Below are 23,425 nucleotides of genomic sequence, written 5' to 3' on the forward strand. Positions count from 1 at the left end.
ATCAACCACGGGCAAGACCAAGCAATATGATGAAATGACGATATACTATGCGGGATGCGATGCAGGATGCAAAATGCAAGATATGACAGAAAATGCATGAACCTGGCATCAACTTGGGAAACCAAGTGTGCCACTGGATAGAGGGGATGAAATCGCTTGAAAACGATATAAAGATCATAGGAATCGGAGCTACGGTTTAGAAATGACAAGCGTTTTAAGATATAACACCGGTCTGCGATTTACAGCAAGTAGGCATCTAAATGCAACGAAATGAACATGCTACAGCCACCAAGCATGAAAACAAAATACATGGCAGTGATTTACACAAGATGGTTGACAAAACACTAGCACTGAGCCATAGGCAAAATCATCCATTAAGAGGTTCAAACAAGCATGGCTAAAACGCAAATGCAAAACAGATTTCAGACTTGGTGAAATTAACACTAGTCTGAAATTTCAGATCACGATGCTCTCTTCGGAGCAGCAAAACAACATGATAGAAAACCTGAACATGACAAGTAAGAACATGTCATGGAGCTACTCAACAAGCTTAATAAAACACCCAAAGTGACCTGGGGCCAAAAGGGTTCACAAAATACTCTACCGAGCTCACGAACATAGCTCGAACACAATCAGTTTTCAGACTTAGTGAAAACTGAGACATGCTGAAATTTAACTCACGAAGGCATGTAAACGAGCTCGATGCACTCACTACGGTGCAAGTCATGGCAAGGAAAGCATATAACCAGCAAGAAGGCACAAAGTTCTAGCTACACATGGCAAGAACGAAGGCATAGCATGCATGGAACACTAACGGTAGCATCGGCAAAATCGCAAACAAGTTGACGATCTGCCCAGATTAACAACGAAGCAAAAGTTGAGCTCGATTGAGTCAACCTAGAGCACTCCACATATGCCAACAAAGACATGGATGGATAGAGCATAACATAAATATCAAAACTCCCTTACTGATCATCCCCAAAAGAGGCACGGATCATTAGGAAACAAGCCGGACATATAGCATCATGAACTAAAATATCCCAGACTATTTTCACTAAGTCCCTGAAATCTGCAATCTCAGGTACCTCTCTTCACAAGCTTGCACAAGACAACACACACATCCTAAAAATGCATGGGTGACACCTCTGGAAAGAAGACAAAATGCTTAACAATCATCCCAAAGGGGCACAGGCATATCATGCATGAATTAAACATGGCAAAAATGACAAAAGTGCATGATGAACTAACGGATCTGCAATTTAACTCACGAAGCCTCCTTCTAACAGAATTTTGGGTATCGAGATGACCTCAAATGCAAATGATGCAATGGAATGAAATGATGTACATGTCGAGGCGAAGATTTTGATATATCATATGCCCAAAACGGAGATATGGTTGCGGAGATACAAGTAGTCAAAGATAGCATAAAAATCTAGAGGGAGAGGGAAGAAGTCAACCCTAGAATTTCGGATCTGAGATCCAGATCGGGGCACTGTTCACGGCGGCACTGTAGCAGCTCGGCGCCAGAGTTGGGAGCTCGCCGGCGACGAGGGAGGAGGCGGCCGGAGCGGGGAGGAGGTCGCCGGGGCGACGCCCGCGTGGAGGAGGACGGCGCGGCGCCGGGCGGCACGGCGAGGAGGCGAGGCGAGGCAGCCTGTGGCTGGGCGCGGAGGGGCGGCGAGGTCGCCGGACTTGGGCGGCGGCGGCGGTCCGCGGAGGTGGCGCCCTCCTGAGCCGGGGAAGGCGGCGGCGCTCGGGAGGAGAAGGGGGCGCGGGGCGCGGGCTTGCGGGGGCCCCTCCTGGGCCTCCCGGGCCGGGACGGCGGCGGCGATGCGGTCCCGCGGGGGACACGTGGCGGCGGCGGGTTGGATGGCGGCGGCGGGCGGACGATGTCCGGCCGGGGGCGGACACGTCCGTCGGCGCGGATCTGGCGGGGATGTTTTTTTTAGGGTTTCGGGGAGAGGGAGAGATCCGAAAACGGAGGGGTGTATATATAGGCATAGAGGGAGCTAGGAGAGTCCAAATGAGGTGCGGTTTTCGCCCACACGATCGTGATCGAACGCTCTAGGACATGGAGCAGAGTTTGGTGGGTTTTGGGCCAAATTTGGGGGGTGTTGGGCTGCAACACACACGAGGCCTTTTCGGTCCCTCGGTTAACCGTTGGAGTATCAAACGAAGTCCAAATGACCCGAAACTTGACAGGCGGTCTACCAGTAGTAAACCAAGGCCGCTTGGCAAGTCTCGGTCGAATCCGAAAAAGTTTAAACCCCATACACGAAAGAAAGCTAGAAATGACCACCGGAGGAGAACGAAGCGCCGGAATGCAAAACGGACAACGGGGAAAATGATCGAATGCATGAGATGAACATGTATGCAAATGCAATGCACGTGATGACATGGTATGAGATGCATGAAAACGAAAACAACACACGGAGACAAGGACCCGAACCCGAGAAATAAATATAACTTGACACCGGAAACGGCAAGAGTTGGAGTACAAATGGGGAAAGTTACATCTGGGGCGTTACAGCAAGCCACTCGACCAATTATTCCATTCGACCAAGACAGAGTCACTCGACCGTACGAAGAATCACTCAGAGTATAGAAGATCTAAAGCCACCCCAGGATGGAAACGGTTAGGTGTTCACTCTGTAGTCTTAAAGGTCATTAATAGTCATTATAGCAGGCGTTACCATTAATGCCTCTGTCTTAACATACATTGAACCCTGTGTAACTGAGGGCTGGAGGGGCCTGGCGCACTCTATATAAGCCACCCCTCCTCTGCACAAGGGTTCGCACCCCCTGTAACTCACACACACATTCTAGTCAACAAGCTTCCAGGCACCGAGACGTAGGGCTGTTACCTCCTTCGAGAGGGGCCTGAACTCATAAAACTAGTGTGTACAACCTCGCCACAGCTAGGACCTTGCCTCCTCCTTCGTACTCCCTATACTTACTGTCAGACTTACTCCCACAACACATTTTCGCCAAGTATCGGGCGAGCGTCTGCTGTGGGATGTGATAAGATCGCTTGGGCCCAGCGGTAAGCCACTTGAAAGCGGCCCTATAAAGAGCGCTCGGGTCGTTGCAATGTATAGTGCTCCTCATTCGGTCCTCTTCTCCTCTGCTTCTCCACCGCGCGTCTCTCTACTCTCAATGTTTCCGCATAGTCCGCGTGCACTCCGCCGCCATGGGGAATGACAAGATCGCGGCCCTAGAACGCGCGAAGAAGGTGTAGGTGGCGGCGAAAGGCAAGAAGACGGCCGGGGGTCATCGTGGCGGTCCGGTCTGCCGCCTGGTTGGATACAGGGGGACTGGATCTGCTCCACCGTCGTGCAGGAAGATCTGGAGAGGCTTGCCGAGGACTGCATGATTCCTGATAAATCTTGGAGGTTGCCGGAGGGGGAACTTGAGCCCCAGCCACGCGAGGGTGAGCGTGTCCTCCTCACCACCCACGCCGATCGAGGTTTTCTCCTTCCCCCACATCCGTTCTTTCGGGGTTTCTTGAACTTTTTTGGTGCCCAGCTTCACCATCTCCCCCAACATAATCACATATCTTGTTGCATACATCTCTTTATGCGAAAACTTTCTGGGCTGCCAACCACACTGGGTCTCTTCAAACACATCTTTACTTGCCGTTCCCAAACGGTGAAGAGAGAAAATCCTACTGACGAAAAGACGCATGTGATCCAAATGTGCGGGGGGTTAGGGATTCAAACTAGGGGTAGAAGCGCTTTTCCTTCCATGAACCTTCCCGAGTCAGTCTGAGGGTGGCAGTCGACCTGGTTCTACTTCAAAGACGTCCTGACTCCTGGTCAGTCAACTGGTCTCCCCCTTTCACTATGGAGCGACTCCGCCAACCTTCTTCACTGATTGTGACCCCAAAGGAGAAAGGCAAGATGTCCCTTTTAGTCGACCAAGTCGTGAATTTAGTCTGGGAAGGTGTGAGTGGCATGGATCTGCTGGAGGTGTTCCTCAGTCGATGTATCCAGCCTCTCCAAGTCCGTGATCATCTAGTGTGGATGTACTCGGGCCCTGGAGACACCGCTCGGGTCCACCCAAAGGAGGTTGCCGAGGAGACGGTTGCTCAGTGGCTACAGAGCATTACTGGGAACAAAGATAACCCAGAGGGTACATGAGGGTTCTGCCATTCGGCGCCGAACATGAGCTGGAAGAGGTCAGGTTCAAAATGCCGAGTGTTTTCTTCTTCCGATCTGCAACTGCTCCTGAATCCAACTGATACTTGTAGCTTATGTTTTGCAGATTTATACCAAGATGTATTCGATGCCAAACGAGGAGTAGCTCCAAGAGGGAGTGGAGAGTGATGCTGACAGTCCCGAATGGGAGTATGCGGACGACACTGACGAGGACGATGAGGACTCGAGCAGCGGCGAGGAGGTTGACTCGCCACCCTTCTTAGAATGTCGATCCAAACAATCGCAAGATCCTGCGGGCGGGCGCGGAAAAACAGCTCCGGCAGGTACGAAAGTTCCGAAGTGCACTCGGACCTTGACCCTCGAGCCGTCGGAGAAGGACGCGAAGCAGCCCAAGATCAAGGTGGATGTTCCTCTTGCCTCCGCGTAAGTGTTTTGTTTCTTCTCTTTGTCTTTGTTTTTTGATTGGGAACTTCTTTCTTTATTTGACCGAGTGAAGTTAAGATCTTTCAGCGTTGCTACTTCTAGGACGTCCATGGACATTGACAAGGAGCGGGATGACACGGAAACCGCAGACGCGGCCACTTCCTGGGTAGGTACATGATCGACACCCAAGCTCTTACTTCGCCAACTATTTTGATGGTCGACTGAACTCTTACGGTCGAGTGTTTTGTAGCACCACCGCATGTTATCCAACATCCAGATGATGACGATGATGAAGAAGTGCCACAAAGGGACACAGTGAGGAAGGGCAGGATTCTGAGCAAGAGGGTGTCTGCCAGCAAAGCATCTCACTCGACATCAGCATCAGAACCAGTCGTTCAGCAACTTGGTAATCCAGTTTGGACTTCTGTTTCTTTTGTTGATCCTTTGTCGACTGACATGCCCTCAGTGTCGACTGCTCAGGCCCCTGCTCCGACTATGCAAACTCAAGCTTCAGCTCCACCGGCCATGTCGTCAGTTCCATCATCTCCTTTGTTTGTTACTCACCATGTCCCAGAAGACCAAGTAGGATCTGCCAAGGAGGCCATGATCCAAGCAGGTGTAATGATGGACCAACTGAAAGTGGTGTACGACAACATCAAGGCCGCCTATGACACCAGCTCTGCCCTCCAGGCCAATGTCCAAGTAAGTGGGATTGTAAGTTGATTTCTGATTGGTTTCTAGCTTGGCCTTTGCTCTGTTAGTATATGCTATTTGAAAACTACTACTTATTATTCGTAAGATGTCCGTGGATGAACATTTTGGAACCTTATGTGCATCTATCATGAGTTCGCACCTTGCATTTGTTCACCCACTAGGTGTTTGTCTTTTTCTTCGTAGCTCTTTCACTTGAGTCGACCAGGTCGTGTCGAGTGAACTCTTGAACAAGTGGAGGCATGCTGAGTGCACCCACTAGGTGTAGTCCCCGAGGCCGCCCTCGAATGTTTGATTCGGCAGGGGTCTTTGCAAAATGTTTGTTTGTTGTACTTCCACTCGGTTTAGACAGGTCATGTTGAGTGGGAACCGAACCAGTGGGGGCACGCTAAGTGCACCCGCTGGGTGTAGTCCCCGAGACCGCGGTCGGCTGCGGGCAGTCGGTGGTGGTCTGAGAATAGATGTTGTTGTTGTGTTTTTTTACTCCTTCCACTCATGCTGGGCGGACCATGCCAAGTGGGAAATCGAACCAGTGGGGGAACGCCAAGTGCACCCACTGGGTGTAGTCCCCCAGACTACTGTTGAATGTTTGATTCGACAGTAGTCTTAGAACTCCTTTTGTCATAATAATCTGACCTTGCATGTTATCACTCGGAAGAGACTAGTTCTTGTTTCTCTCGATTGACGTGTCTTGTTGTTGAATGCAAAAATCTTGTGAACTTGGAACCAAATTTGCCGATCTGGAGAAGAAGCAGAGCGAACTCAACCTCGATCTGCATTTGGCCAAGAAGAACCTAAAGAAAACCCATGATGAAGCTGCTGCCATGGGCGGTAACAACTCGTCGTGTGCTTGCCTTGTAATCTTTTTCCTTTCATCCTTTGAACCAAGTGATTCCACTCGAACAGATGTGTGTAGTGAAAACCGTCAACTCCAAGCTCATCTCAAGAATGTTATTTCTCTAGACAAAATGAAGCAGGCTCTAGAGCAGAAGGACCTTGTTCTTGCAGCGGCGCAGAATACAAGAAGCTGACAAGAAGAGAACACCAAGCTGAGAACCACTGTTGATGAAGCAAAGAAGGAAGTCATGCACCTGAAGGAGGAGAAGCTTGCCTTGGCGGACAAAGTTGAAGTTCTCACTCGGAAGAGAGATGAACTGGAAACTTATCTGGGAAGTCTTGCCAAGAAGATGTTCCTCATGATTGAAGGTGCTTTTCTGTATCCGACTGACTATAGAGAACTTTCCCATTATGTTACTGTCACTTCAACACTTTTTTGTGTATGTAGAATTCTGTCAGAACTTCAAGGAAGAAACCGGGCGGATGGAGACAGGCCTGGACCCCATCAAGTCTCCCATCAAGGACGAAGCTGCAATGAACATGCTGCGAGTAGAATCTCGCCTTGCCAGTGTCTTGGATTACATTGCTCAACTGAAGGTCGCGCTGTCCCATATCGGCAAGGAGTTATGGCCAGGGGATGTGCTTCTGAACGACTTCGAGTCACTGATGGCTCGACTAAACAGCATCCCGAACCGAGTGCAGGCATGGAAGAAGTCAGCTGCCCGCTGCGGTGCTGACGTGGCTTTGTCTCTTGTCCGTGTTCATTGCAAGGAAGTCAAAGAAGAGAAGTTGGCGGCTCTTAAAGTTGCCAACACCAAGAAGCTTCAATTCCAATCCTTCATGGAGACCTTCATCGACACAACTAGTCGTATTGCAGACGGCATCGACCTTGACAGTTTCATTGAGCCAGCAAGTCCTCCTCCCACCGAGTGAAAAACTTGATAACTTAACTTTATTAGCCTCGAAATGCCGAGTGATGCTGTAATCGTTAATATCTTTCGGGTTTGATGCCCGAGTACTTCTGCTGGTGGTTCTGAATCCTCATGGATTTATCCGAACTTGATTGCTTCTTTTGAATGTAGTTGCTTTGTCTTTATTATCTTCAGATTTCTTGACTCGGGCGAATTTAGAATTGTAGTTGAATCTCCAAGTGGGAAGATTGCTCTCCACTCAGAGTAGACGTTGTACTTGTGGCGTGGCTCAGAGTGCAATGAGACATTATACTTGTGGCGCAGCTCCGAGCGCAACCATACATTGTACTTGTGGCACAGCTTAGAGAGTGCGACCGAACTTCCGAGTGAGAAGATTGTTCTCCACTCGGAATATTTTTCGTAGCTTAGGCAAGTACAGGATCGCATCTAAGCCCTGGAGTGAGAGGGTTGCTCTTCACTCGGAGTGGTTTTTGTAACTTAGGCAAATCTGGTTTGCAGCTAAGCCCCCGAGTGGGAGGATTGCTCTCCACTCGGAGTAGTTTTTGAAACTTAGGCAAATCTGGTTCACAGCTAAGCCTCTGATTCAAAGGATTGCTCTTCACTTGGAGTAGTTTTTGGAACTTAGGCGAATCTGGTCCGAAGCTAACCCCCCCCCCCTCGAGTCGGAGGATTGCTCTCCACTCAGAGTAGTTTTTGTAACTTAGGCGAATCTGGTTCGCAGCTAAGCCCCCGAGTGGGAGGATTGCTCTCCACTCGGAGTGTTTTTTTATAACTTAAGCGAGTACGGGATCACAGCTAAGCCTCTGAGTGGGAGGGTTGCTCTTCACTCAGAGTATTTTTTGTAACTTAGGCGAATCTGGTTCGCAGCTAAGCCCCCGAGTGAGAGGGTTGCTCTTCACTCGGAATGTTTTTTTGTAACTTAGGGGAGTACGGGATCGCAGCTAAGCCTCCGAGTGGGAGGGTTGCTCTTCACTCGGAGTATTTTTTGTAACTTAGGTGAATTAGGTTGGCAGCTAAGCCCCTGAGTGAGAGGGTCGCTCTTCACTCGGAATATTTTTGAAACTTAGGCGAATAGGGTTTGCGGCTAAGCCCCCAAGTGAGAGGGTTGCTCTTCACTCGGAGTGTTTTTGAAACTTAGGCGAATCGGGTTCGCGGCTAAGCCACCAACTTGGGGATTTGAACACACATGCTTATGTGAAAACAATCATTTAAGATACTGCAAAAATCATGTCTTTGATAATCAAACTGAAGGATTCTTATTACAACTCGTCGATCTGAGTGCTTAGGTATAAAAACGGCGGAGCAGGTCCGCATTCCACGAGCGTGGCTCATCTTCTTTCTTGGCTACATTGTAGAGGTGATACGCCCTGTTGTGGAGCACCTTGGTGGTGATGAAGGGCCCTTCCCAGGCCGGAGCGAGCTTGTGAGGTCGTTTCTGGTGCACTCGGAGCACAAGGTCTCCTTCCTAAAACGCTCAACCTCTGACATTTCGGGCATGGAATTGACACATGTCTTATTCATAGATGGTCGACCTGATAGGAGCCATCTCTCGTTATTCTTCTAGGAGATCAACTGCATCCTGGCGTGCCTGTTTTGCTTCAGCTTTAGAGAAGAGTTCCACTCAGGGAGCATTGTGCAGCAAATCACTCGGGAGCACAGCTTCAGCACCATATACCATCAAGAAAGGGGTTCGATCAGTCGACCGATTAGGAGTCATTCTCAATCCCCACAAGACAGATGGCAACTCAGTCACCCAAGCTCCATCCGCATGCTTGAGGTCACGCATCAATCGAGGTTTCAGTCCTTGAAGGATCAAGCCATTCACTCTTTCAGCCTGTCCATTCGACTGCGGATGCGCAACGGATGCATAATCGACCCGAGTGCCTTGGGAAGCGCAAAATGCTCTGAACTCATCAGAATCAAAGTTGGATCCATTATCTATGATAATGCTGTGAGGAACTCCATATCGGAATATCATCTCTCTGATGAAACTAATGGCAGTGCTTGAATCAAGATTCTTGATAGGCTTGGCTTCAATCCACTTGGTGAACTTGTCGACTACTACGAGCAAATGAGTGAAACCGCTTTTGCCAGTCTTGAAAGCTCCAACCATATACAACCCCCAAACTGCAAAAGGCCAGACGAGTGGAATAGTCCTTAAGGCAGATGTAGGCTTGTGAGACATGTTTGAGTAAAATTGGCAGCCTTCATACTTGTCGACTATATCTTTAGCCATCTCATTCGCTCGCGCCCAGTAGAATCCCGCACGGTATGCTTTGGCCACGATGGTCCAAGAGGTCGCGTGGTGACCACTTGTCCCCGAGTGGATCTCATTTAAGATCAGCCGACCTTCTTCTGGAGAGATGCAACACTGGGCTACTCCAGTAACACTTTCTCTGTAAAGCTGCCCACTTATCACCATGAAGGCTTTGGATCTGCGTACAATCTGGCGGGCCTCATCTTCATCCTCTGGGAGCTTCTTCCTGAGCAGATATGCAATATATGGCACCTCCAGTCGGGAGTGATCACTAAACCTCCATGATCAAGTCGACTACTGCTAGAACTTCAATCTTAGTCGGATTGGTTGAACTTATCGGTTGCGGGGGCTCCTCTATAAAAGGATCTTCTTGAACTAATGGGGTATGGAGATTCGCCAAGAACACATTACTGGGAATAGGCTTCCGAGTGGAGCCTATCTTCGCCAGATCATCAGCTGCTTGATTCTTGAGTCGGGGTATGTGGTGAGCTCAGCTAAGGTAGCTAAGCGCGCAGCTTCCAGGCATGAGCCTCAGAGGTCTCCCCAATGATGGGGGTATGGAGCGCCTCCACGTTGCGACAATGCAGCTCTTCTCTGTGCTCCGAAGTGAGGGCTTCGGGATGATATTCTTCGTGGCCACGTGATGGGCCGCCGCCGCCATCGCTGCCGCTGCTGCGACGGAACCTAGGCGGGCTGCGAGGCGAGTCGACCATAAGGACCTTTGCCGCGGGGTCACTACATCCGCACTCGGAAAGAGTGTCCGCGAAACCAATCCACATGTCGAATGGTCCATAGAGGGATTCGTCGGGCTTGATAGCCGCAACTTGAGGGGTGGTCGACTGGCGAGCCACCGCATGCTTTACCCACCAGCTAGAGTTGCAACCGACCGGACCGCCTGCGGGGGCGTACAACGGGGAGAGTGGAAGCCGAGGGAGCCGATGGATACTCGGTCGACGGCTGCCGCAGGAGGACGCCACAGGCACTCTCGCGGAAGTGAGCCACCCCGCGGATGGGAAGGGCCTTGACATCAAGGGGGGCTTCTTGAAGTCAGGAGGAGTCATCGGTGATGAAGATGAGCACGCCGAGTTGGATTTCGTGGCCCAAATCCAAACCACCGCGGGAAACCATGTTGATGGAGATCAGAAAAACCACAACCTCGCCGGAAGTCGCTAAGACTCCTGCTCCACGGTGGGCGCCTACTATCATGGGAGTAAGTCTAATAGTAAGGATAGGGGGTATGAAGGAGGAGGCAAGGTTATGATGAGGTTGTACACACGAGTTTTACGAGTTAAGGCCCCTCTCGGTGGAGGTAACAACCCTACGTCTTGGTGCTCGGAGGCTTGTCGACTCGAATGTGTGTGTGAGTTACAGGGGGTGCGAACCCTTATGCCAGAGGAGGAGGGTGGCTTATATAGAGTGCGCCAGGCCCCTCCAGCCCTTAGTTACACATGGTTCAATGTAAGTTAAGACAGAAGCATTACTTGTAACACCGGCTATAATGACTATTAATGACCTTTAAGACTATGGAGTGAACGCCTGACCGTTGCCATCTTGAGGTGGCTTTAGATATTCTATACTCCAAGTGATTCTTTGTACGGTCGAGTGACTATATCTTGGTTGAGTGGAATTGCAGTATCCGAGTGGAATAACTGGTCGAGTGGCTTACACTCCAAGGTGATTTCAGTCGGTATCTTCTGTTGTAGTTCAAATGTCTTTGACTCTAGGAAAATGTCCTTGAGTAGGGCATCTAGGTCAGGCATGTGACCCTACTCTAAGTACATGGCATCGTCATTAGAGCTGGCATCATAGACAGCCTTGTTGTTGTCGTACACCACTTTCAGTCGGTCCATCATTACACCTGCTTGGATCATGGCCTCCTTGGCAGCTCCTACTTGGTCTTGTGGGACATGGTGAGTAACAAACAAAGGAGATGATGGAACTGATGACGTGGTCGGTGGAGCTGAAGGTTGAACTTGCACAGCCAGAGCAGGGGCCTGAGCAGTCAACACCGAGGGCTGGTCAGTCGACAAAGGATCAGCAAAAGAAACAAAAGTCCGAACTGGATCACCAAGTTGTTGAATGACTGGTTCTGATGCTGATGTCGAGTGAGACGCTTTGCTAGCAGGCACCCTCTTGCTCAGAGTCCCGCCCTTCCTCCCTGTGTCCCTTTGTCGCACTTCTTCATCATTGTCATCGTCTGGAAGTTGGATAACATCTGGTGACGCTGCAAAATACTCGACTGTAAGAGTTCAGCCGACCATCAAAATAGTTGGCGAAGTAAGAGCTTGGGTGTGGATCCGTACCTGCTCGGGAAGTGGCCGCGTCATCCTGCTCCTTGTTAATGTCCATGGACGTCCCAGAAGTAGCAACGCTGAAATATCTTAACTTCACTCGGTCAAACAAAGAAAGAAGTTCCCAATCAAAATACAAAGACAAAGAGAAGAAACAAAACACTTACGCAGAGGTAGCAGGAACATCCACCTTGATCTTGGGCAAGGCCTTCCGAGGCTTCGGTGGGGCAACCTTGGGCTACTTCCCGGCCTTCTCCGACGGCTCGGGGGTCGAGGTCCGAGTGCACTTCAGAACTTTCGTACCTGCCGGAGCTGTTTTGTCGTGCCGGCCCGCAGGATCTTGCGATTGTTTGGATCGACGTTCTGAGCGGGGTGGCGAGTCAACCTCCTCGCCGCTGATCGAGTCCTCATCATCCTCATCACCATCGTTCGCATACTCCCACTCGGCACTGTCAGCATCACTCTCCACTCCCTCTTGGAGCTACTCCCCATTTGGCATCGAATACATCTTGGTATAAATTTGCAAAACATAAGCTACAAGTATCAGTCGGATTCAGGAGCAGCTGCAGATCGGAAGAAGAAAACACTCGGTATTTTGAGCTTGACCTCTTCCGTCTCATGTTTGGCGTCGAATGGCAGAACCCTCCTGGACCCTTTGGGGTTATCTTTGTTCCCAGTAATGCTCCGCGGCCACTGAGCCACCGTCTCCTCGGTGACCTCCTCTAGGTGGACACGAGCCATGTCTTCAAGGCCCGAGTACATCCACATTGGATGATCACGGGCTTGGAGAGGATGGATATATTGACAAAGGAACACCTCCAGTAGATCCATGCTAGTCACACCCTCTTGGACTAAATTCACGACTTGGTTGACTAAAAGGGACACCTTGCCTTTCTCCTTTGGGGTCATAATCAGTGAAGATGGTTGGCGGAGTTGCTCCATAGTGAAAGGGGGGAGACCGGTCGACTGACCAGGAGTTGGAACGTCTTTGTAGTAGAGCCAGGTCGACTGCCACCCTCGGACTGACTCGGGAAGGGTCATGTAAGGAAAATCTCTTCTACCCCTAGTTTGAATCCCTAAACCCCTGCACATCTAGATCACATGCGCCTTTTTGTCAGTCGGATTTGCTCTCTTCACCGTTTGGGAACGACAAGTAAAGATGTGTTTGAAGAGAACCTAGTGTTGTTGGCAGCCCAGAAAGTTTTTGCATAGAGAGATGTACACAGCAAGATATGTGATTATATTGGGGGGGGGGATGGTGAATCTGGTCACCAAAAAAGTTTAAGAAACCCCGAAAGAACGGATGCGGGGGAAGGGAAAAACCTCGATCGACGTGGGTGGTGAGGAGGACACGCTCACCCTCGCGCGGCTGGGGCTCGAATTCCCCCTTCGGCAACCTCCAAGATTTATCAGCAATCATGCCATCCTCGGTGAGCCTCTCCAGATCTTCCTACACGACGGTGGAGCAGATCCAGTCCCCCTGGATCCAACCAAGCAGTAGAGTTGTAACACCCCGGATGTAACTTTCCATAATTGTAACTCCAAATCTTGCCATTTCCGGCTATGTGATTTGATATGTCCTCCGTGGTTGGGTCTTTTTTGTTTTGCATTTTGTTCATGTCATGCATTTCATCGCATGTCATCATGTGCATCTCATTTGCATTCGTGTTCGTCTCATGCATCTGGTCTTTTCCCCGTTGTCCGTTTCACGATCCGACACTCCCACATGCACCCGCCACACCTTCCAAACCTTATTTCGTGAGCGGGAGAAAAATGTTCCTGCCCGAGTGGTTAGGGATTCCGTTCCATTCCATTTGGAGGTCGAGAAAAATATTCCGTTCCCGAGTGGTTACTTCGTGAGCGGGAGAAACCGAGCGGGAAACCGAGCGGGAAACCGAGCGGGAGAAAAATATTCCTTCCCGAGTGGTCGAGAATTGTCGAGTGACCTTGGTACATCACCGGTAGGCCACCTGTCAAATTCCGTTCATTTGGAGGTCGTTTGATGCCCCAACGGTTAATCGGGTAACCGCAAAAGCCCCTCTCTTGTTGCAGCCCAACACCCCTCCAAAACAGCCCACTAGCCCATTTAAACCCCCTCCATGCCCTCCGTCGTTGGATCACAATCGTGTGGGCAAAAACCGCACCTCATTTGGACTCTCCTAGCTCCCCTATCTATATATATGCACCCCCTCCTAAAAATCTGGGTAAAAACCCTAACCTCGCTCCTCCCACGCCGCCGGATGTGTCCGACCTCACCGGACACGCCCGCCGCCGCCGCCCGGGCCAATCCACGCCTGACACCCTCGCGCTGCCACCCACCGCCGCGGCTTGTGGAGCCCAGGGAGGGCCCGCGTTAGTCCATGCCCCCACCGCCGTTTGCCTCCCCGGTCAACGCCCATGCCTCCGCACCCTTCCTCGCCACGCGCCGCCGTCTTCCCGTTGTCGTCTCACGCCGGCTGCCTCTGCCGCTGACCGCCTCCACCGCTCGCCAGACGCTGCCGGAGCTCAGCGCCACCGCGAGGAGCTGCCGCCCCGACATCGGATCCGGACGCCCGGAGCTCTGGCCTCCTTCTTCTCCACTCCGGCGAGCTCTTCTCCACTCCGGCCGCAGTTCCCCACAAGTCCGGCGATGTCTCCGGTGAAACTCTGGCTGCCTCGGTTCGTGTGCCCGGAAACCCTTGATCTGGAGGGTGAGAATTCCACCAAGTCCCGAAATCTGTAACATCATGTGCCCTTGTTCATCATGCCATATCTCGATGCTCATAACTCCGTTTTGCGCATATAATATATCAAAATGTTCGTCTCGTGATGCTGTTCATGTTAGTGTCATTTTAATGCATGTTACTGCCCATATTGATGTCCTAATCCTCGTTGCGAAAGTTCTATATGATGTTGTCTGTTGGAATTTATCATAACTTGATGATTTGTCATTTTCATTGTATTTTGTGTGTGCATCCTATGAGCATGATGTCTACATTTTTATGAGCTCCATCATGCCATATTTACAGAGGTGAAGGCTTGTATTTTTAGGAGCTGATGAGGACATGAATACCTTGGATACGACGAAAAATATTGCATACATGCATATTTGTCAGGTGATTTCTAGTGCAAACTATTTAATAATTTATTTATGTTATCCAGAACAAAAATACTTCTCATATTTTTGTGTTTTTTCTAATTGCAGATGTATGGGACATTTGTACAATCCACATATGAAGATAAGGGAAAAGGAGAAGTTTAGGTTCGGTTCAAAAAGTTCTCTCACGTCACTTGTGGGCCAAGAGAAGATAGAGTCCAAGTCTCTCACGTTCTGGATTCAGATTCGGACTGCACAGACATACCTGACTCAAAACGTCAACAACTTTTTCATACGGACTCCGAATTGGGTGATTCTTTTTTTGTTGGAAAGTAGATTTCGTGCTCTTTCCAACCCAATTGGAATCACCTTCAAATTCATCTGGAGAATTGAGATATCGATGAAACAATCTGACGGTGCAGCAGAATCTGAGTCAAATAACAAGTCCAAAGGTGTTGCACCACCTCCACTTGGTCCCATGAGCCTTGTACGACCTAGGGTTAGTTTTAGGCTGCCTTGGGACGTCCTTCCACCTCCTTGACCGCCACCCCTTGCTCCTATATAACTAGATCCATCTAGTAGCTTTTTTTCTTGGGATTTGTTTAGTTAAAAGTTAGCCATTGCAACTTCGTGTACTTCGTTTGTGTCCAACGGCCAGACCAAGACCGCTTACGGATCCCCACCATTATCAATGATTCATATATATTCGCAATATTCAGATTGCTTTATCATATTCTTGCTCGTTCTTCGATTGCTTGCAGGAATAGACCTTCGTGGTCAGGCTGACCATGCTTCGAGCATCATCAGTAACCTCAGGAGATTGGTTTAGCGATTGCTAAGGCGCAACGTCATGCACGTTTGTAGTCGGATCGTCAAAGTCGTCTCCACCAAATCGATAGTTATCATATCATCAAAAGATCGGGACACCCTCGCCTCTATCAAATGGTATCAGTTTTCAGGTTGCTCGGTGAGAAATTCCAGCTTTTCCTACATTAGATTTATTTTCTTACCTATTGTCCAAGAAAAAGCAACAAAAATAAGTTAGATCTATTCATCCTTTGTCCAAGCCAGTCTGAGCCTTTGCATTTTTCTTTTCATTACTTGCATAGTTGAATTATCAGTTGCATCATCGTGTCGAGTTGCTGGTCTTAGTGTCTAGTTCGTTTAGAGTTTCGAGTTCTGTTCACATTAGTCATGCCGTCGCTGCATCGTTATCCCTTCCGCTGTCCACCACCCATCCATCAATTTCCACCACGTGCTACCCATCATTCATTGTCACAATCATAGTTGAGGTCGTTCACATCTTCGATAGATCCAATGTACATCTTATCTAGTTTGTCTTGGAAAGAGGGAGAGATAAAATAGGCAAAGAAAAAAAAAGAGAGAAAAAAGGCAGAGAAAAAGGAAAAAAAGTTAGAGGAAAAAGGAGAGTAAGAAAAAAATGTGGGGAAAAAGAGAGAGAAAAAACAAAATTCGGATCTATCTAGATTCAATCTCGTAGTTGAATCCAGATTTGAATCTGTTTTGTGCACTGTTCAGTAAATCAGACATAACTTCCTCATACGAAGTCCATTTTGGCACCACAAGTACTCAAAACAAAGCTAGCGACGAGCCTCAACTAAATAGTTGCAGAATCTTGTTCAATATTTGGAACCTCAAAATCGGCTTCTAAATAGGTCTTTTTGCTCTTTGAAGTTCACGAACACAACTTATTCCAGTTTTTTAGGCCAGTTTTAGAATTTTTTTGACTCCTCATATCAACTCGGAATTGAGTGATTCCTTTTGTGTTTGAAAGCTTGAGTAAATACCATTCTTGAAAAAAATTATCAAAAAAATTGGCACAAACTTTTCCAGAGGAAATTTGGAGAGAAAGTTGTTGATATATCCTTCTTGGCTGTTGTTTCATATCATTATCTTTACTGCTATTGTGATCTTCACTTATATCTCACTGTCCAGAGCTACTTCATATCCTTTATTGATGCTAGTTCTGCTACGCCTTGACCTCATTAGTGTTCTAGGCTCGCATCTCTAGTTCGGTCTAGCCTAGGACCAACATAGTACCGTCGTTGAATGTTTATTTAACATTGCATCTTTGAATTGATTATTGCTAATCTTTTGCTACCATATATAGCCAACGCAGCTCCACATATTTCTACACCGTCTATACGTCGTTCCCCTGGCAATCGCTTTACTCAATCTTCAGAGTTATTTGACACCGTTGGTTGCCTGTCACTACCTGCCGCATGGCAAGAACTTGTAAGATATTGATATTTGCTTTACTGTGAGCACTTTACAACCACATCCTAGTAGTTCATTGGAACATTATTCTCGAATTTTGTTTTTTGTTTCTACTAATCATGACAGGTTCCGGAGATCGAAGTTCTTGGATGACGGACACATCTTCACCATCATGAGAGTTGGGACAACACACACATACACATGGTCAGGTTATCTCTTTACCGTCATTTGAGGGTAGATTTAATACTGCTATTTATCTAGCTTGGGAGCTTGAAGTAGAACAAGTTTTTACTCACCATGATTTTTCTGAACTTGAGAGAGTATGAGCTACCACTAGAGCATTTACTGGTTTTGCTTTTGTTTGGTGGAGTGTACATTGTAAGAAAAACATTGATAACCAACCCACAACTTGGAAAGTTTTGAGAGCTGTAATGAGACAACAATTTTTTCCTCCTTACTATCATCGTGAATTGCTTCGCAAATTGGAACAATTAAAACAAGGCAGTAACACTGTTCATGCTTACTACCAAGAGTTCACCTTATATGCATCATTGTGACATGGAAGAATCTAAGGATGATACAATGAATAGATGTTTTGGTGGTTTGAACCATGATATCCGTGCAATATTTCAGTATATTCCTTGTTGCATTAATGGTATGTATGTTCGTACTTGTACCTTTGAGAGACAGATACAGGAGGATCCATTGGGTGACAACAACTACTACTATTCCAGTTCATGCTCACCACCGCTGGTTGATTCCTCCACCGTTGCACCTACTAAAGCAGCCCCACCTTGGATTGTGAGCGCGACATCATCTCAAGAGTATTGTACATTGTCAACGTCCGTACCTACACCAGCTACGTCCTTGCGACAAGATAACAATAAAGGTATTGATGATATAACTTCACATGAGAATGATGCATGCCTAGTTAACTTGAATGCATCATGTGTTGAGTTACCTGTTGATTTGAGCACACAACCTATTTTAGAGAATCTTGTTACTGTCATGAATGCGTCATGTGATCAAATAACTGAAATACCAACAATTTTGAGTGCACCCATTGAATTAACTGTTGATGCAAAAGAACCAATGTTTAATCATTTTGATATGACCTCTAATCTTGGTGATGATTCTATGTCCAATGACTTATTGCATGTTTGCTTATTTAAGCATGTTGTAGCATGTAAATTTGATGCAAGTGAGGTTTATTCACCAATGTTGGGATGGTTTAATGATGAACATTGTCAATCTTTTGAAATGAATAAGAGCTTCACTTATATGTGCAAATTGAGTTGCAATGTTTTCATGCCTTCTACTTCTTGTGATAATTTTTGGCTTTAGATTTTATGAACTATGAAAGTTACTCATGTATACATGTGTCATATGTGCAAAAATCAAGGGAAGTAAAAATGGATGACATATACATATACAACATGTACACCTTGTCTCTTTTGTTAGCCACATTTCAGATTAAGCAACGCCGATGACGGCTTTGTTTTCAAGAAGGGGAGGATGATGAGGACATGAATACCTTGGATACGATGAAAAATATTGCATACATGCATATTTTTCAGGTGTTTTTTAGTGCAAACTATTCAATAATCTATTTATGTTATCCAGAACAAAAATACTTCACACACTTGGAGTTGCTTAATAATCTATTTATGTTATCCAGAACAAAATTACTCATGTATACATGTGTCATATGTGCAAAAATAATCTATTTATGTCTAATTGCAGGTGTATGGGACATTTGTACAATCCACATATGAAGATAAGGGAAAAGGAGAAGTTTAGGTTCTGTTCAAAAAGTCCTCTCACGTCACTTTTGGGCCAAGAGAAGATAGAGTCCAAGTCTCTCACGTTCTGGATTCTGATTCGGACTGCAGACATACCTGACTCAAAACGTCAACAACTTTTTCATACGGACTCCGAATTGGGTGATTTTTTGTTGGAAATTAGATTTTGTGCTCTTTCCAACCCAATTGGAATCACCTTCAAATTCGTTTGGAGCATTGAGATATCGACGAAGCAATGTGACGCTGCAGCAGAATCCGAGTCAAACAACAAGTCCAAAGGTGTTGCACCACCTCCACTTGGGCCCATGAGCCTTGTACGACCTAGGTTTAGTTTTAGGCTACCTTGGGATGTCCTTCCACCTCCTTGGCCGCCACCCCTTGCTCCTATATAAGTAGATCCATCTAGTAGCTTTTTCCTTGGGATTTGTTTAGTTAAAAGTTAGCCATTGCAACTTCGTGTACTTCGTTTGTGTCCAACGACCAGACCAAGACCGCTTACGAATCCCCACCATTATCAATGCTTCATATATATTCACAATATTCAGATTGCTTTATCATATTCTTGCTCGTTCTTCGATTGCTTGTAGGAATAGATCTTCGTGGTCAGGCTAACTGTGCTTCCGGCATCGTGAGTAACCTCAGGAGATTGGTTTAGCGATTGCTAAGGCGCAACTATGTGCATGTTTGTAGTCGGGTCGTCAAAGTCGTCTCCATCAAATTGATAGTTATCATCTGATCGAAAGATCGGGACACCCTCGCATCTATCAGGAGCTATGTGGTGATTAGAACAAGCATGCAAAGTAAGCTATGTGATGTTGTTGATTTCAGACACTTAGTTATTTTGCTAAGTCCTTTTCCTGTTACTTTTTGATGCCATGTAAACTTGTTGCTACCATGAGATCCATGCACATTTTGAGATAGTTCCGTACGAGTGTTTTGAAGATGTGGTATTGCTCTACCCATTCATGCCTCTGGTTACAATTATGGAGTACTATAGCTTGTCATTTCCGTGCTCTAGTTTTGCTAAATATTGTTCCTGGCATATTGGTAACATGAGATTTAGTTTTGCCATGTGTTTTGCTAGTGATACATGCACCCTATGAACTCTGATCTTGTTATTCTTAGCTTCTTGAACATGTCTACTTGCTGTTGGTTACCTTGTGATGCCATGAAATGCTTTGTGGTGAGTGGCATGAGTTTGCAAAGTTGCTATCGTGAATCTGTTTTTGCCATGTCATATCTTTCTTCCAAGTCTGAAACTGATAATATTACTTGCCATGTTTGCTTGGGTTCTACCATATTTTCCATGCATCTTTGGCCAAAGTTCAGTAAGGGAGTTTTGTTCTATGCTTTGAGTACTAGCATGCCATGCCTTTGGTTACCATGATATGTTCCTGTAGCATGTTGTTTTCTAGCTCTAAACATTGCTACCTGATGTTGTTTTAACATGCTTAGTATTTTCTCTAAGTCTGTGAATCTGTTATCTTTTGCATTTTTGCCATGCTATTTTGAGCTTGTTCTAGTGAGTTCTAGCAGAAGCTCGGTGTTCATGAGTTGTAGAGCTTCACGTGTACTTCAATGCCATGTGCTTTGTTGCTATGTTGGAGTGCTTTGCATAGTTTCTTGTTGCATTCTAAGTGCTATGATGCTGTTAATCGCAGATTTGCGTCATTCTTGTTTTGCTTGTCATTTGGAAACTGTGCATCCGTTTCTGGTGATCCTTATATCGATTTCGACTGAAATCACCCCATCTTTCCAGCGGCATACTTGTTTTGACAAGTTGATGCCTTGTTCATATTCGCCTTCCGGAGTACCCATATGCATTGCACATCATACCTTGCATTCCATGCCATGTCTTGCATCATGTTGCTTTTGCATTGCACCGTGATTGATTGTTGTTCCATTGCTTGTGTTCTTGCTTTGGGTAGAGCCGGGTGACGATTTCGTGAACAAGGAACCCGTTGAGTACGCTAACAAGGAACAAGCTTTCGACAACTCTGAGAACTTTGCAGGCAAGATGACAATTACCCTCGATGTCACTTCTATCTTTGCTTGCTAGTTGTTCGTTCTATCTCTATGTCGTGCTACCTACCACTTGTTTATCATGCCTCCCATATTGCCATGTCAAGCCTCTAACCCAGCTTCCTAGCAAACTGTTGTTTGGCTAAGTTACCGCTGTAACATCCCAAATTTTCAATTTGGAATGTTATACATAAGTCATTCATGCATATCATATTTTATTTGCATTTCGTTTCGCGATCCTCGAAAATTCTAAGCAACTCAAGGACCCTCGGAGAGAGTTGGGGATTTCTCGGTTTTCATATTCGAATTTTATCAAATATCAAAACGAGGATCAGTTGTTTTATTATTTTTCTCTCCGAAAATATTTCATTTAAAATATATGAGAGGAGATAATATGACTTCTCCAAAATAAACGAAATATTGGAGGAAAATATTAAAATTGCATTTTATTGCTATTTTATTGCTATTTTATTGCTATTTTATTTGCATAGGAAAAATGTGCATTTTTCAAAATTGCATTTTAGGCCCAAATAAATGTTCACCTTGTCCGACATATTTTTAGAGGACGGGGAAAATTTATTTCGGGATTTTTGGAGACCGTTTAATATTTCTTTTCTATTTTTTTCCTGCGGTGGAATTATTTAAAAAAAACAGCGCACCGACCTAACCGGGTCATGTCCGTCTAGGACTCCTGGCCCGGCCGGCCCTTATAAGCCGGGGGCCCGAGACCCCAGCCCAGCCGCCCCGCCTCCTGCAACCCTAGCCCAACCGTCCGAGCGCCGCCGCTGCCTCGCCTCGCCACTCGCGCCGCCATCCCGCTAGCGCCGTCGCCGACCTGATCCGCCGCCCTGCCGTCGGATCTGCTCAATGCTGCCGCCGCCCGCCGGACTCGAGGTAATCGTCTGTTTTCTTTTTAAAACCGATCGGTTTTATTTCGTAAACCCTAGTTTCGATTTTTTTATCAGATCGGTTTTTTCGGTTCGGTTAAATAGCGGACGCTTGTCCGTACGTTCGTTTTAATGAACAGTTTTCGCCCATTAGTCGCTACAACGAACACTCGTTCGTTAGCCTGTTCGTCAGTTTTTCTTTTTCTCGGATATTTGCGATTATTCTCGATCGTGATTTCTGATCCGATTTTCGTTTTAGTTTATCTTTTCGCTCGTTTATCGGAATCAGGCGATTCAAGCGCCTAGATCTTCGTGTCGAAGCCCTCTTTCCCTTTAACCAACTTGAACAAGATTATGGTACTGTAAAATTTGACTTTATTCCAGATTACTAATCAGACCTTGTTTCTTTCGCAGTTTGTGTTTCGTTGCTCCGTTTGATTCGATTCTTTTTGCAAACCAGAGTTATTAAGTTGAACTTTCTGGTTACTTCTTCTTATTCGAGTTTTACCCATGCATCTTTGAGTGATTTCTTATGTATGCTATTGTTTATGTGCGATAGAACACCCGAAGTGCGAAGCGTGCTACTACGAGTCTCCAGGTTTCACGGATCATCAACAAGGCAAGTAACACTTTGATCTTACCCTTTATTACCCAATTTTTATGCATTAGTTCCAATCCTCAAACACTGCATGATTAGGATGTGATTAACTTGTGGGTTTGGGAAGTAGATGATGAGGTAAAACCTATTACCTGTTTTATTATCAAACCCTCGGGAGTTACCTCTACGTTGATTATATTGCTATGCTATGCTTGTAGACGTGGATTGGGTTCGAGTGTATCCATGACCGATGTGAGATTGTTAATTGATGGTTCAACTTAAGGTGGCAACTTTAATACACATCTGGGTGGATTGCTTTTTTGGGCACCTGGAGAATCTAGTGTTGTCCTAGGATATCCCGGAGTACCCGTGTGATCATCCTACGATCCGCCACCCAGGCTCAAAGGGATCTTAAGATTATTCATGCTAGAAACTTCCGTGTGCAGCCACGAGCCATTATGGGCTCTGGCATAGTATGAGTAAGTTGTGTGACCTCTTTCAGTGGTGGGCTAGAAGATGTAGAGGGAAAGTAGGTGTAACTGTCCACCCAGAGTAAAGAGTAAATGCTTCTGAAAGACTGTGTCTCGGTCATCCGTTTCTCAAACATCGTGTAGTGCGAGAAATCCAACGAAGGAGATCGAGTCTTGTGGGGAAAAGTGCGCAAACCTCTGCAGAGTGTACAATCTAATCATGGTTAGCTGTGTGCCCGGTTATGGACATCTTGATTATCTAGTACTTGGATTATCCTATGGTATCTCATGACTCTAAATTAATTTGTTGGGTTAATGAACTACTTTAATTGGGATTGAGTTGGAGGAACCTTCTCAATGATGTTTCAACTACCATGATAGTTAAAATAAAACTTATTCCTTTGTTGTAGGGAAAAATTGGCTTTTCGCAAAAACCTTAACCATACAACCTCCACCAGCCAAATATGCATATAGTGTTAGCATTATTTCTGTTCATTGCTCTACTGTGTTACATTGCCAGCATATTCCATGTGCTGACCCGTTTTCGGGCTGCGACATATCACGTTGCAGACTTTTCAGACGAGGAGTAAGGTTCGCTAGGTCATTGTCGTGCAGCTCAGCTATGCCGTTGGAGTTGATGGGCTCACTTTACCTTCCAAGCCTTCTGTTGTTATCGTATTAGATGGCCTGAAGCCATATTTATTGTAATAAGTTCTCTCTTATA

Source organism: Triticum aestivum, chromosome 1A (genome assembly GCF_018294505.1).
Source record: "Triticum aestivum cultivar Chinese Spring chromosome 1A, IWGSC CS RefSeq v2.1, whole genome shotgun sequence".
Classification (NCBI taxonomy): Eukaryota; Viridiplantae; Streptophyta; class Magnoliopsida; order Poales; family Poaceae; genus Triticum; species Triticum aestivum.